The sequence below is a fragment of the Crassostrea angulata genome, chromosome 5 (assembly GCF_025612915.1).
Source record: "Crassostrea angulata isolate pt1a10 chromosome 5, ASM2561291v2, whole genome shotgun sequence".
Classification (NCBI taxonomy): Eukaryota; Metazoa; Mollusca; class Bivalvia; order Ostreida; family Ostreidae; genus Magallana; species Magallana angulata.
This window is the reverse complement of record NC_069115.1, coordinates 58,778,911-58,791,464: the sequence shown is the minus strand read 5'-3', so window position 1 is coordinate 58,791,464 and position 12,554 is coordinate 58,778,911. Positions and strand designations below refer to the sequence as shown.

The window sequence follows — 12,554 nt, the reverse complement described above, 5'->3', positions numbered from 1 at the left end:
AGTGTTTAGAAGTTCTGCAACATTTCTTGAAATTCTCAAGAATTTATACAGCCCTTGGCATGTACATTTCAATTTTCCCGGCCTGCACCTTCTTGTGGTGAGACATGTTTTAATCAGGGGTTCACCGCATTATTTTTTTTTTAGTTTGTTGATTTTATGTGTACACAGAAACCTTTGTTTTGCCTTTTTTAATTTTTTTTTTTCAAATAAGATATCTGACCAATAAAATCCCCAAGATTTTGCTTACCTATGCGCTAAAAGTCTGGGACCAGTTCCTTGGTGCCATTAACTCTGTTCCAGTCCTCTATGGGTCATGATTCATCAATAGTACAGGGCAGGTTGTTGACGAACATGATGACTCGCCACATTGAATACTAAAACAATCATTAATCATCTATTCGATGTAAGCAATGACACACAGAATTGGGCACAATTCACCAGGTTTAATTATAGCATGTTAAACTTTTACTGCTGATCATATGCCAATTAGCCCTTAATGTATTAAAATAAACATTAACTTTTTTGGTATTCATCAGTGGTAATTAATTTGTTTTTCAAGCAAAAAGATCAACTTGACATATATTACTCTAAAAATGCTTTCTGTCATTCAAAACAGGTCATCTAATTATATGTACCTTATAGAAAAAACATGAAAATTGTGCCTTTAACGGCCACTTCCTCAAAACAAAACAAAATATTGATGATAAACATTGAATACAACATATTACTAATAAAGCCACTACAAGTATGCATCTGAAAATGTTGATCAATTTTAAAAAAGGAAGTTTTTCATAAGGTTTAAATAACTCTCTGTGTATTCCGTCAAACAATACAAACAGCTGTCAAAATAAAATCCCACAAATTACAGATCCTGTTAAATAAACGCCTACTGGCGGCGACAGCTGGAGCTACTATCAAACTTGCAGTGCATTGTCAGCAAAAACTCCCTACAAAATTTTAATGTACTGTCTTAACCGGCCAATAATCTAGACTAAGTATATCTCCCTACAAAATGTACTGGCTTAACCCAATTATAAGTCTAGAATAACTCCTATTTAATCATTATGTTTCAGTAATATTGTTTTTAAATTTTTAACATTTTAGGAGCTTTAATGTTAAACAAAAGCGAACATATTTTAAATCAAATCCCTGTGGATAAAATTGAGTTAGCTCCCTTTCACTGGTCCTGACAAGTTTTTATTTGCAGGCAATAGATCAACTTTTTATCCTTTATTGTCAGTTGTGACATAATGAACTGCACATCAAATTGAATTCAATCCAATGCATGCTACGCAATGAATTATTAATAAGTTTTTTGAAGTCATCAATGAACTTTTAATCATAATAATTAACCCTTTCACTTGTAAGTTATCGTTAGGGAGTACATGATTGACTTCAAAATCTAAAATATGACAGCTACATCCTGGCACAGCACAGCAGGGGCTGCTATTATTGGAGGAGAGTACAATGAAATTGTTGCTTATCTAACTCCAATTATTGTTAAAAAAATCTGATTTACAAGACGTTTTGGATTTAAAGAAATTATGCACACCTTTAGAGTCTCAACCATAAGTTGTTTTCAAAAAATCCATCACCGATACACAGTGTTTTTATCTGTCCTGATTTTTTTAAATATCATATTTTATGCATAAGTAGTTTAAGACCAATTATATTCAAATTTACCATGAAATATGCTTTAAATTGTGTTCCTCTATATTAACCTAATACAACCAACAAAAAAAGCCCAAATCTTGAAATTTCAAAATCAAGTCAGTTCAAAGCAATTGGCCGATAATCTCAGGTCTAACAAAAGCATTGAATAATACAGCATGGATTTGATCATTGAAGGTAAAAAAGAGAAAGAAGTCGGTGAGAAGCATGATCTCGAGGTGTCAGAGTGTATTGAATTTACGGGGTCCCTACAGGTACGAGGGGTCACGTAATGAAACAGCCAGGTAAACACAGCTGATAAGAGGCTCAGGTGATTTCCTCCTGACTGCGAACCCAGGATCACGATTACACAACTTGCATCGCACTCTCACTTTATTTGGAATCTTACGAAAGTCAAACTGCTCATGAACCATTCCCCTGTCAATTTTTCAGACATTTTTTTTTCTTCACTTTTGCAGGACCATAATCTATCATAACATAAATTAATATACCTGGTATCTAGAAAATTTTAACTTCTTTCTTTAATCATCTCTAAATCAATATATTAATTAAATCTGTAACTTGCTTAAAAATGCTTATTCCTGAAATGTGTGTGTCTATAAGGGGATTGTTTGGACTTCCTTGCTGCTAGTAAACCACACCTACCGACCGTTACATAAGCACTTAGTCTCTGGATGTCCAATTCATCTCTGTCCAAGGTGGTTTGACTATATAGCTAGAATTTTGAGCACAGGGTAAAAGTCAACATGCTTTGATCTGGACATATGCTCAGGCGAAATCGCCCATGTCAGAATATACAGTCAGAATGATGTACTGACTGACACATTGAGAGCTTCAAATATACTAGGTAGACAGTTAAGTAAGAAACACACACCCCCCCCCCCCCCCCACCACCCCAACTCTGTGTTATTGGAATGACCCATTGTAGTCTTCCGAAATCAAAACAAGAACAGAATTATCAAATCATTTCACTAATGCTTGTGATAACACTCAGGTCAGATTTTGCCTGTCGCCGATCGATGTAAACAACTTGTATGTCATAACAACTTCTTCTATAGTCAGTGCAGGCTGATCGTATTGATGAGATGATTGCAAAAATAGGCAGCTAGTACAGGGTGCAGTCACTCGCCACGAAACTCATGACAATCACACCACAGCTGACGGATATTCCGACACTGTGTTGAGAAAATGTTTTATAATTTTTCATGTGAAATACTGAAATCTGATTGGTATAGATGCAGTTTATAATCCTCGTAATGTTACCTGTTGCTAAGTGTGTTGCTAACGCTGAGGGTAATAGAACAGATTATCAACTGCGTGTAAACCAATCAGATTTCAGTATCTAACATGAAAGTCAAACAAAATAATTTGTTAAATGCACATAAATTATGCGCACGTCGGTTCCCTGTAGAATTCACATCATTCCTAAAAAAGTCGGTTAGTTTGAAATAATGGGAATCGATAATTATAATAATAGCAGTAAAGTTTTCTATAAAATTAAGACATTGAGTGTAATAAAACAAGTGCCTGTTTGAGAGGCATTGTCAACCTCCTCTACATAAAATAGTCTGTTTCGGAACATACGGTAAATAAATGCCTGTTCATTGGGAGGGTAATAGTCTACAAATATCCCATCAAATCTATCTTAAAAATTATATTTTTGACATAAACTAATTTTAAAAATCCAAATATATATATATATATATATATATATATATATATATATATATATATATATATATATATATATATATATATATATATATATATATATATATATATATTTTTTTTTTTTATTTAAAACCTGAATTTTTTCCTCTATGTTTTATGATACAGAGCTCTTTTACTCCAGGAGATTTAAATAACGTCTTAAAAAAACTGAACACGACTTATCCATTCCATTGCACAATATTATACATCAGTAGCATAGAGGAATTACTTTTTTTGTGTGTGTTATAAACAGTGTGTTGGAAAATACAATGACACATTAATTGTTTTCCTATCAATTACAAACGTTTTGGTCTCATCAAGACAGTCAGAATCCTTCAAAATTGATTGATCTCCTAGGCATCCCCATATTTTTTTCATATTAGATCATCTTGCTGTCAGGTTTTTGTTACTATGAGATAATTAATATGTCATACTGATTTTGATAGAACCTAGCTGTCTTTTCCAAATTTAACCTGGCATATCACACCAGCTACCAGCTCTGAATGTTAATCGGCATCGCAATAACTATTAGGTTGCTGGCCAAAAGGAAAACAACTCAATTAACACAAGTAATTAAAGATCCAAACATGGGGAAAGTCAACACATGGACAGATCTATCGACTGCTATAAGACTGCATTTTACTTTTATATTTGCATGCAGTCCCTTTTATTTATGGACTGATAAAGATTCAAGCCTGCAATGCTGCAGGGACATATCTGGCTTTGAAGGTCTTAACACGGGCTGGGATCAGACGGTGACGTGCTACATCGCGTGTGTTGCCATCGTTTTACCGGGGCCTTGTTTGTAAACACAGAATAAATAACACTTTTTACGACTTTTAAACTATCCAAAAATAGCTTTATAACACAAAAACCTCATTAGGTAGCAGAGAGTGAGGTAGAATAGAGACATCTACTGAATGAGAATAAATCCAAGCTTTTGATTTTTTGTATAAAAGTTCCAAACATTGAAGTTCTGTACACATGCCATCGACTCGTCAAACCTTCATCTAACGGGGGAAATCAATTTGGAGAAAAAGTTCCAGGAACTATCAGATTTATACAGTAATCGTGACACCGTTTGTTGCTTTAGATAAATTGTTTTAATTAATTTTAAATGCACAGCTTCAATCAGAATAAATTACGGCAGGTCTCAAAGATTCCAATAGATTAGATACAGAGTTAACCCTTTAAAGATATGAAAGGCATCCAGAGAAAGTAAATCAATACATTCATACTAATTTCTGGTGCGAAAGCTAATTTCTATTTGCAGAACTTTATTGAGCGCATGTCTGCAGGTAGTTATTTTTAACTGCATCATTGAAAGATTTCATACAAAACATAGGGTCATTTTTAAAAGATTAATATGTTTCATAGCTTCATTTCCTTTATGAGTATAATATTCTTTAATAACTCAAAAAACAAACTGATTGTATTAAAATAAACTAATTTCCTATATGAAGATATGACACAGCAAAGAGTTTATAACTAACAGAAAAAGTAAAAAAAACCTCTGCTCATCAGGGACTAACAAGTAGATCCAATAATTTATAATGTTTTATAACCCAATATCAGAAATTTTTAATCTCAGTCCACAAATTTATGAACAGGAAACCTGTTAGAAATCATAATCTGTGGGATAATCTTGTCAAAAATCTAGAGCCAGTTTAAGGATTAGGAGTTAAAGCTCTGTCCCAGTCACACTCTACCTTAAAGTTCCGCGGGAATTTATTTTGACAATTTCCGCGTGTACCGATTACTGGTCTGTACTGGGGTCATGGAGTCCGCGTCTGTCGGATGTGATGTCCGTCACGGACCGGTCCTATATCAATACAGACTCGGGATGAAGCAGTCTCTCATTATGATACAGAAATAGCTAAATACGGCTTTATCAGCTAAATACAGACTTGTTTGACAAGCTATCTGGATAATAATGGCAGATGATTGGACCAATCCTTCTGTATTGAATAGTCTTCAGATCCTTACGGAATCTCCGATCATAGCATGTTCTTCATAGTAGACCTGTGGGCTGACACCGGTCTCAGGTTACGTGAGACATTGGTTGTTTGTCAGATCTGGTATCGTGCGCCACTGATGGAAACAAGAGTCCTTTACTATATGTTTACCTTTAACAGAGATCACTTCATTCACAATTGATCTGCCTCCTAATCATTTGTGCATTAGAGTCAGTCTAGGGAAATCAACTCGAGCATTTGTTACAATACTGCACGCAAGGTTGGCATATTGACTGAAGGTTCATGGCACCTCTGATTTTTAATACCAAATGCACACAAACGATTATTACAGCAAACATCATATAACCTTGGGCAAATAGAATGGGTCTTTCAGAGATGTATCATCAACAGATGAAAATCTGTTTCATCATCCTATTGTTTGTTCATAGGTGCATTATTTGATGAATTGTGGCAATACATGAGAATATGCGTAGAAAAAAAGCTATTAATTTAAGAGAGAGAGGGATAGAAAGCAAAATGCAAAAGGTCAGCCAATGGGACCAGGACTTCCTCAAACCACAGGGTATCTCACCATGCCGAGTCCACAAGGTACCTAAACATTCCTAGTCTATAGGGAATCTAACCATGCCGAGTCTACATGGAATCTAACCATGCCAAGTCTACAGGGTACCTAACCATGCCAAGTCTACATGGAATCTAACCATGCCAAGTCTACAGGGTATCTAACCATGCCGAGTCTACAGGGTACCTAACCATGCCAAGTCTACAGGGTATCTAACCATGCCTAGTCTACAGGGTATCTAACCATGTGGAGTCTACAGGGTATCTAACCATGTGGAGTCTACAGTGTACCTAACCATGCCGAGTCTACATGGAATCTAACCATGCCGAGTCTACAGGGTATCTATCCATGCCGAGTCTACAGGGCATCTAACCATGCCGAGTCTACAGGGTACCTAACCATGCCGAGTCTACAGAGTACCTAACCATACCGAGTCTACAGGGTATCTAACCATGCCGAGTCTACAGGGTATCTAACCATGCGAAGTCCACATGTATAACTGTTCCGAGGCCATCGGTATAATAACCGAGAAAGAAGAAAAACTGCACAAAACAATCAAGATATTCCCATACAATTCACTTTTGCTACCGGGGTATTTCTTTTAAGTACCATACTGATGTGCATTAACAATGATTTAGTTACTTTTACTCACTCTCTATGATCAGTTAATTAATTTGTTTAAAGAAAGATGTAAAATAAATATAAATAATAAAATGCTCTCTTTGATGATTCATGTGGGTTATGAAGGTAGCAATCATTGCAGAAAAATAAATAACCTGCTAATACAGTTTATATATTTTTTCTGCAAAGTCGCTACCTTAATAAGCTTCATATTCCATATTTATCACCAAAGAAAGAATTTTAGTGTAATCAATACCTACATGTGATATTGTACAGTTATTGATGGGAAGGAAACACGTTGGCCTTTAACTTCAAATAATGCTGTGTTGCCCTCAGCTTTAGCCGAACTAAAGTTAGCTCTTTTGCTATAAATTTCACAGATACATATGTATAATTTTATGCAGAAACTCCAAATGCATTGAACTTGACAGTGGAAATGTTAATGGATATCCGTATTTGTTAGGTTCTGCTTCAATAAACACAGCAATACGCAAATCATGTTGATCTGGGTTAAAAAGGTGAGGAAAACATATTTACATGTAGTAAACAACTCAGCAAAACTGCTCTCTCTAATGAGAGTTAAGTGGCAATTTACACTTCTCTTTGGCTACCCCTATTGTCTCTTGGTCACTGATTTATCTACCAATTTCTGTGATAGCATCAATAGCCGGGATGGCTCTTACAAATTTGTTTATTTACTACAAAAAAACACCACTGGGGACCCTAAAGGTCAGGAATATTAAATGTCTCTGAAAATTTCACCCGACATTTGAACACGATCGTGACAATAAAACGCCAGCGCCCCCTGGCTCACCGCCCACGCACCACCTGGTGTAAATCAAGCCCCGCGGGAACACCTGTGTCTGACCTTAACTTTACTCTAATGTTTGACCGATGGACCGTGCATCATGCAGGCTTCACTGATGTTTGTTTAAATAACAACAAATAACAAAAGCATCAAAACACCGAGGTACTGCATCATCAAACATGCTTATAGTCCCATATCTTCTTCCTCTGGGTACAAATTATTGATAGAGAGGTCAGACAGTCATTGACCAGTTTTATTTTGTTCATCATCCCACTGCAGTCTACAACACTTGGATGTTGACAGTCAGTTTTTCTGATGCCTGTTTCAGTTGCATTGTACTGTGCTGAAGTCGTATACTTTCTTCTCTCAAGGTTAATAACCTCAATGTAAAATTAGATAAAAAATATATTTGTTAAATTTTTTCCAAAACTTCTTATCCATGTAATAGGTTTAAAAACCATACACAATTCTAAAAAGCCTCTTTGTCAATACTGCCTTACTAAATATGAAACTGACAATCTAATAGAAATAAACACAACAACATGATCGTCACTGGAGTGAACTGTTTACTGTGTGTCTAAATGATTCCTACGTCAGAGGGGCAGTGACAACCAGATAAACCTACGTAGTTTTGGCTAGAGATGTCGTGACTGATAAAACAAAGAATATATTGACGAGGGAATAAACCCCGAGTCTCAATTCTCCGAGAGAGAATGTCCATCTCCTGTAAAAATAATCCGATAAAAGCCCACGATTCACAGCTCAGTGGGATCTTTAACAATAGACTTTATTGGTTTTATGGATGAATTTGTCGTTCTGATCACGGATGGAACACATGAATTGTAACCTTCAGAAAATCATATCTGACTTAACAGTTCTTTGTGCTTTTGCCCTTTTTCTCATACAACAATATAGTTATCTTTAAAAGGCTAAAAGTCCAAATAAAAGAGTACAGGTCAACAAAAGTGGTCTTCCATGAGAGTGGGATCATTGCCTGTCAGCGCTGTATTGTTATTTTTTTAGTGTGTGCAGCCACCCCAGACACTCCGAGGTTAACCGTCACCCTCCTCTTGCCCATCAGACACTGCCATCATGCCCAATACCCCAATACTGTACTTTCTACTTTTCATTGGTCACATTAAATTCAACAATTTATAAGACATTTCACTCATTGACATCAGCGAGTTATTCCTTAGACCAACCACATCCCCCACCTTAGGCCTGCAGACTATTACATTAGACTTATCTGTAACCAATAAGTATAAATTCAATTTGTTGAACTGCAGCTTTCCACACCATTTTGTAACAACGAGAAGAATGCATACATGGAAAATTTTGGTAATGGAGTGAAACCTTTACTAAATAAATAAGAGAATTATTAGTAAGTTTTTTTTAGCATGCTTATGACTGTCAAATTATTGTTATCATTAAGACGTATCTATAGTGCATGTTCTTTCAAGTCATTTTGCAATACCAATGATGGAATTAACAGCATGCAATAATTAAAACATAATTTGCATATGTATTCATCATTTCACTAATTTTTCTCTATTCTTTGTAACAGATTGTCATAAAATTTATAATTGCCTAAATTTCAAACACTGTATAATGATACTTATTATACTATTTCTGGCTGCAATGTTGACAACGGCCATTGAATTCAAATCACAGACTCACAATTACTCGTATTTTGCAACGTAACTTTATAAAATTGCTTAAATTGGTGTTCACATAACCTTGAAATTATGAATTTACATAAAGGATAAAATACGCAGAATTTGGAAATCGCTTGGAGCAAGTAAACAGTTCCTGTGATAAACATCATCATCAAAGGCGGTGTTTTGGCATGTCCGAGCCTCAGTCGTACACAATAGACCATCGAGTCGGAGAACCCTGAATTCACATCACGATCTCCGATCTGAGAAAAAAATTTAAATCACCATTGTCAACATTTTCTATACATAAGCGTTTCTGTTTTTAACCTTAGAATCTATTCAGAGCTGAGTAACCTAAATAAAATATTATTTCTCCCCCGCTTTTTGTCCTTGGTTGCGTGCGACAATGGCCATGTCTTTAAAGGACCCATTATGCTATTCACTAAACCCTACTCCCCCTATTTTGACCTGTATTATTCTGCCGTGTTTCTTTCGTGTATTTAAAAAAAAAAAAAGAACACTTGTACTCTTTCACGAACAAAAGAACTGGGTTTAAATCTGTATCGTTTTATCTGAGGGCTTTTGACACTTCAAGATAATTGAGGAAACATGGTAAAATATACGAATTTCGCAATGTTTTTCTCATTTTGATAATCCCACTTTCAAAACAAGTTAAATATCACATCTGACAGTTTCGTGTTAGTCAACATACATCATCAGCAAAAACAAATTTGTTTGTGATGTCAATAACACATAATTATGAATAGTCTTCATAAACTTAAGAAGATATATTGATAAAGAGAATTGCATAGCACAATGTCTCCAGGCTATCAAATGCATCTCAAAAATTCTCATAAAGTAAGAAATTGTAAAATTCCCTCCCAGACTCAGACTGGGAATTGAAGAGATCACTAGTGACACTAAAACACAAAAGTCCTACATTGTTAGACAATTAAGATGGTTTTCATTATGACAGTAGAATCTACTGTATCTTAGCAAGATCTGGTTGAAAATAATTCAGCGACAACTTTGGACTTTGCAACATTGTTACAATAAGTCCACTCAATAGAAACAGGACTTGTAAAAAACAGAAATTTATTCTATAAGAAAACAGTCAACATAATTCAATAGTTTATGAAAATTTGTACTGCTTTTTTCAAACCAAATGATGATATTCAAGTACAATGTAATCAAGCTTTGAATCTCCTCCTGAAATATGACATTTAAGGCTTTAATTGACAATTAAATATCTATCAATCAGTCGCCATGATTTCACAGTCAGCTGCAATTTATCAGGCTTATAAACTTCATCTGTTATCTGCAAGTTGAAGGCTAGGTTTTGATCTAGCTACTGAAGATGTAAACAACAAACACATCAAACCCAGATACAAACACCAATAATAATACTCACTTAAAGCAATAATGATTGTAAATGTACAAAGAAATAGACAAGTGGGCGTGAATAATCAAAGTCTGGAAACGGAGAACCAGGTATGCAAGGGCTTCATCTGACTTGATCTTAACTTATTACCTCACCACTCATTTCTTCTCAATAGCATGAACTCATTCAATGTCCTGACAAAGTCAGCTTAGTTACCATAGTGGCAGAAAGAACTTAAATACAATATGGGAGAACTATTTGAAAGGTGGTAAAGGTTTTGGCAAAGTCTGCTATTACAATATGGTGTAGCTTTGCAGTCTTCTATTACAATATGGCGTAGCTTTGCAGTCATGGTGTAGCTTTGCAGTCTTCTATTACAATATGGCGTAGCTTCGCAGTCTTCTATAACCATATGCTGTAGCTTTGCAGTCTTCTTTTACAATATGGTTTAGCTTTGCAGTCTTCTATTACAATATGGTGTAGCTTCGCAGTCTTCTATTACAATATGGTGTAGCTTTGCAGTCTTCTATTCGATATGGTGTAGCTTTGCAGTCTTCTATTACAATATGGTGTAGCTTTGCAGTCTTCTATTACAATATGGTGTAGCTTTGCAGTCTTCTATTACAATATGGCGTAGCTTTGCAGTCTTCTATTACCATATGATGTAGTTTTGCAGTCTTTTATTACAATATGGTGTAGCTTTGCAGTCTTCTATTACAATATGGTGTAGCTTTGCAGTCTTCTATTACCATATGGTGTAGCTTTGCAGTCTTCTATTACCATATGATGTAGTTTTGCAGTCACCTATTACCATTTGCTGTAGCTTTGCAGTTTCCTATTACAATATGATGTAGCTTTGCAGTCTTCTATTACAATATGGTGTAGCTTTGCAGTCTTCTATTACAATATGGTGTAGCTTTGCAGTCTTCTATTACAATATGGCGTAGCTTTGCAGTCTTCTATTACCATATGACGTAGTTTTGCAGTCTTTTATTACCATATGGTGTAGCTTTGCAGTCTGCTATTACAATATGGTGTAGCTTTGCAGTCTTCTATTACCATATGGTGTAGCTTTGCAGTCTTCTATTACCATATGATGTAGTTTTGCAGTCACCTATTACCATATGCTGTAGCTTTGCAGTTTCCTATTACAATATGATGTAGCTTTGCAGTCTTCTATTACAATATGGCGTGGTTTTGCAGTCTTCTATTACAATATGGTATAGCTTTGCAGACTTCTTATGCAATATGGTGTAGCTTAGCAGTCCTCTATTACAATATGGCATAGCTTTGCAGTCTTCTATTACAATATGGTGTAGCTTTGCAGTCTTCTATTACACTATGGCTAGCTTTATAGTCTTCTATTACAATGTTGGTATAGCATTGGTCACTGGCAAAGGTCAACTATTTGAATGTGGAAATAGATATTGAAAAGTTCAACTATTACTTTATATTGCATAGTAATTGGGATGAACAGTCAGCTGTTATAACACATACATGAATATGGAATAGATACTGGCATACATCTACAATTCCAATGTGGCATAGCTATTTGCAAAGTTAGGTATGATAATAGCTGATGTAGCTAAAGGAAGAGTCAACTTTAACCAAGGGGTATACAGCATTCGGCATAGTCTTTTCGTTAACAAGATAGGAGGATAATGATGTTCTCCGCTATTCGTACTGTTTGATCTATTGGTGTAGCCGCCCTTAATCAGAGGGACACTCAATAGTGCAGTTTTATGTGGGGGATTTGTGATCAAATCTCTGACCAGTCATAATGTACCATCATCATCAAATAGGTTTTACTAAATGCTCTAAGAAACCAGCACCCCATCAGGGATGTGTCAGACAGTCTGTAAATCACAAAATGGAGACTGACCAAATATGGAATGGTTTTATATAAATATCAAAGAATCACCTGGAAAAAAACCCCCAGACAGAGTGGCAGCCATGAACTTTTGAAGGGAAGTTAAATGATAATGCTATTCTGTTTATGATACATGCAGGTGATGGAGTCATGCAGCAAATATGACAAGGTCATCTTCTAACACTATAGCTGAGGCAGAACAAACTGAAATGTTGAAAGTTTTATAACTTTTGTTCTTTTTTTGTATTCAATTTAGTTATATTCAAAGTTTTGCAATAGTATTTTTTTTAAATTGCTTGA

The 12,554-nt window shown here is 35.4% G+C and overlaps 1 long non-coding RNA gene across 3 annotated transcripts in view; it reads right to left on the bottom strand.

Moving 5' to 3' along the window:
• Positions 1-301: 301 nt before the first annotated feature.
• LOC128184271 (uncharacterized) overlaps positions 302-12,554 on the bottom strand; it is a 62,205-nt gene continuing 49,952 nt past the window's right edge. For 2 of the 3 annotated variants that reach the window (XR_008243714.1, XR_008243712.1), the window contains one exon: positions 11,343-11,788. This is a non-coding gene — a long non-coding RNA (uncharacterized LOC128184271). Of the gene's footprint in view, positions 375-11,342; positions 11,789-12,554 lie in introns of those variants that run through there. The other variant, XR_008243713.1, reaches the window with a different exon arrangement.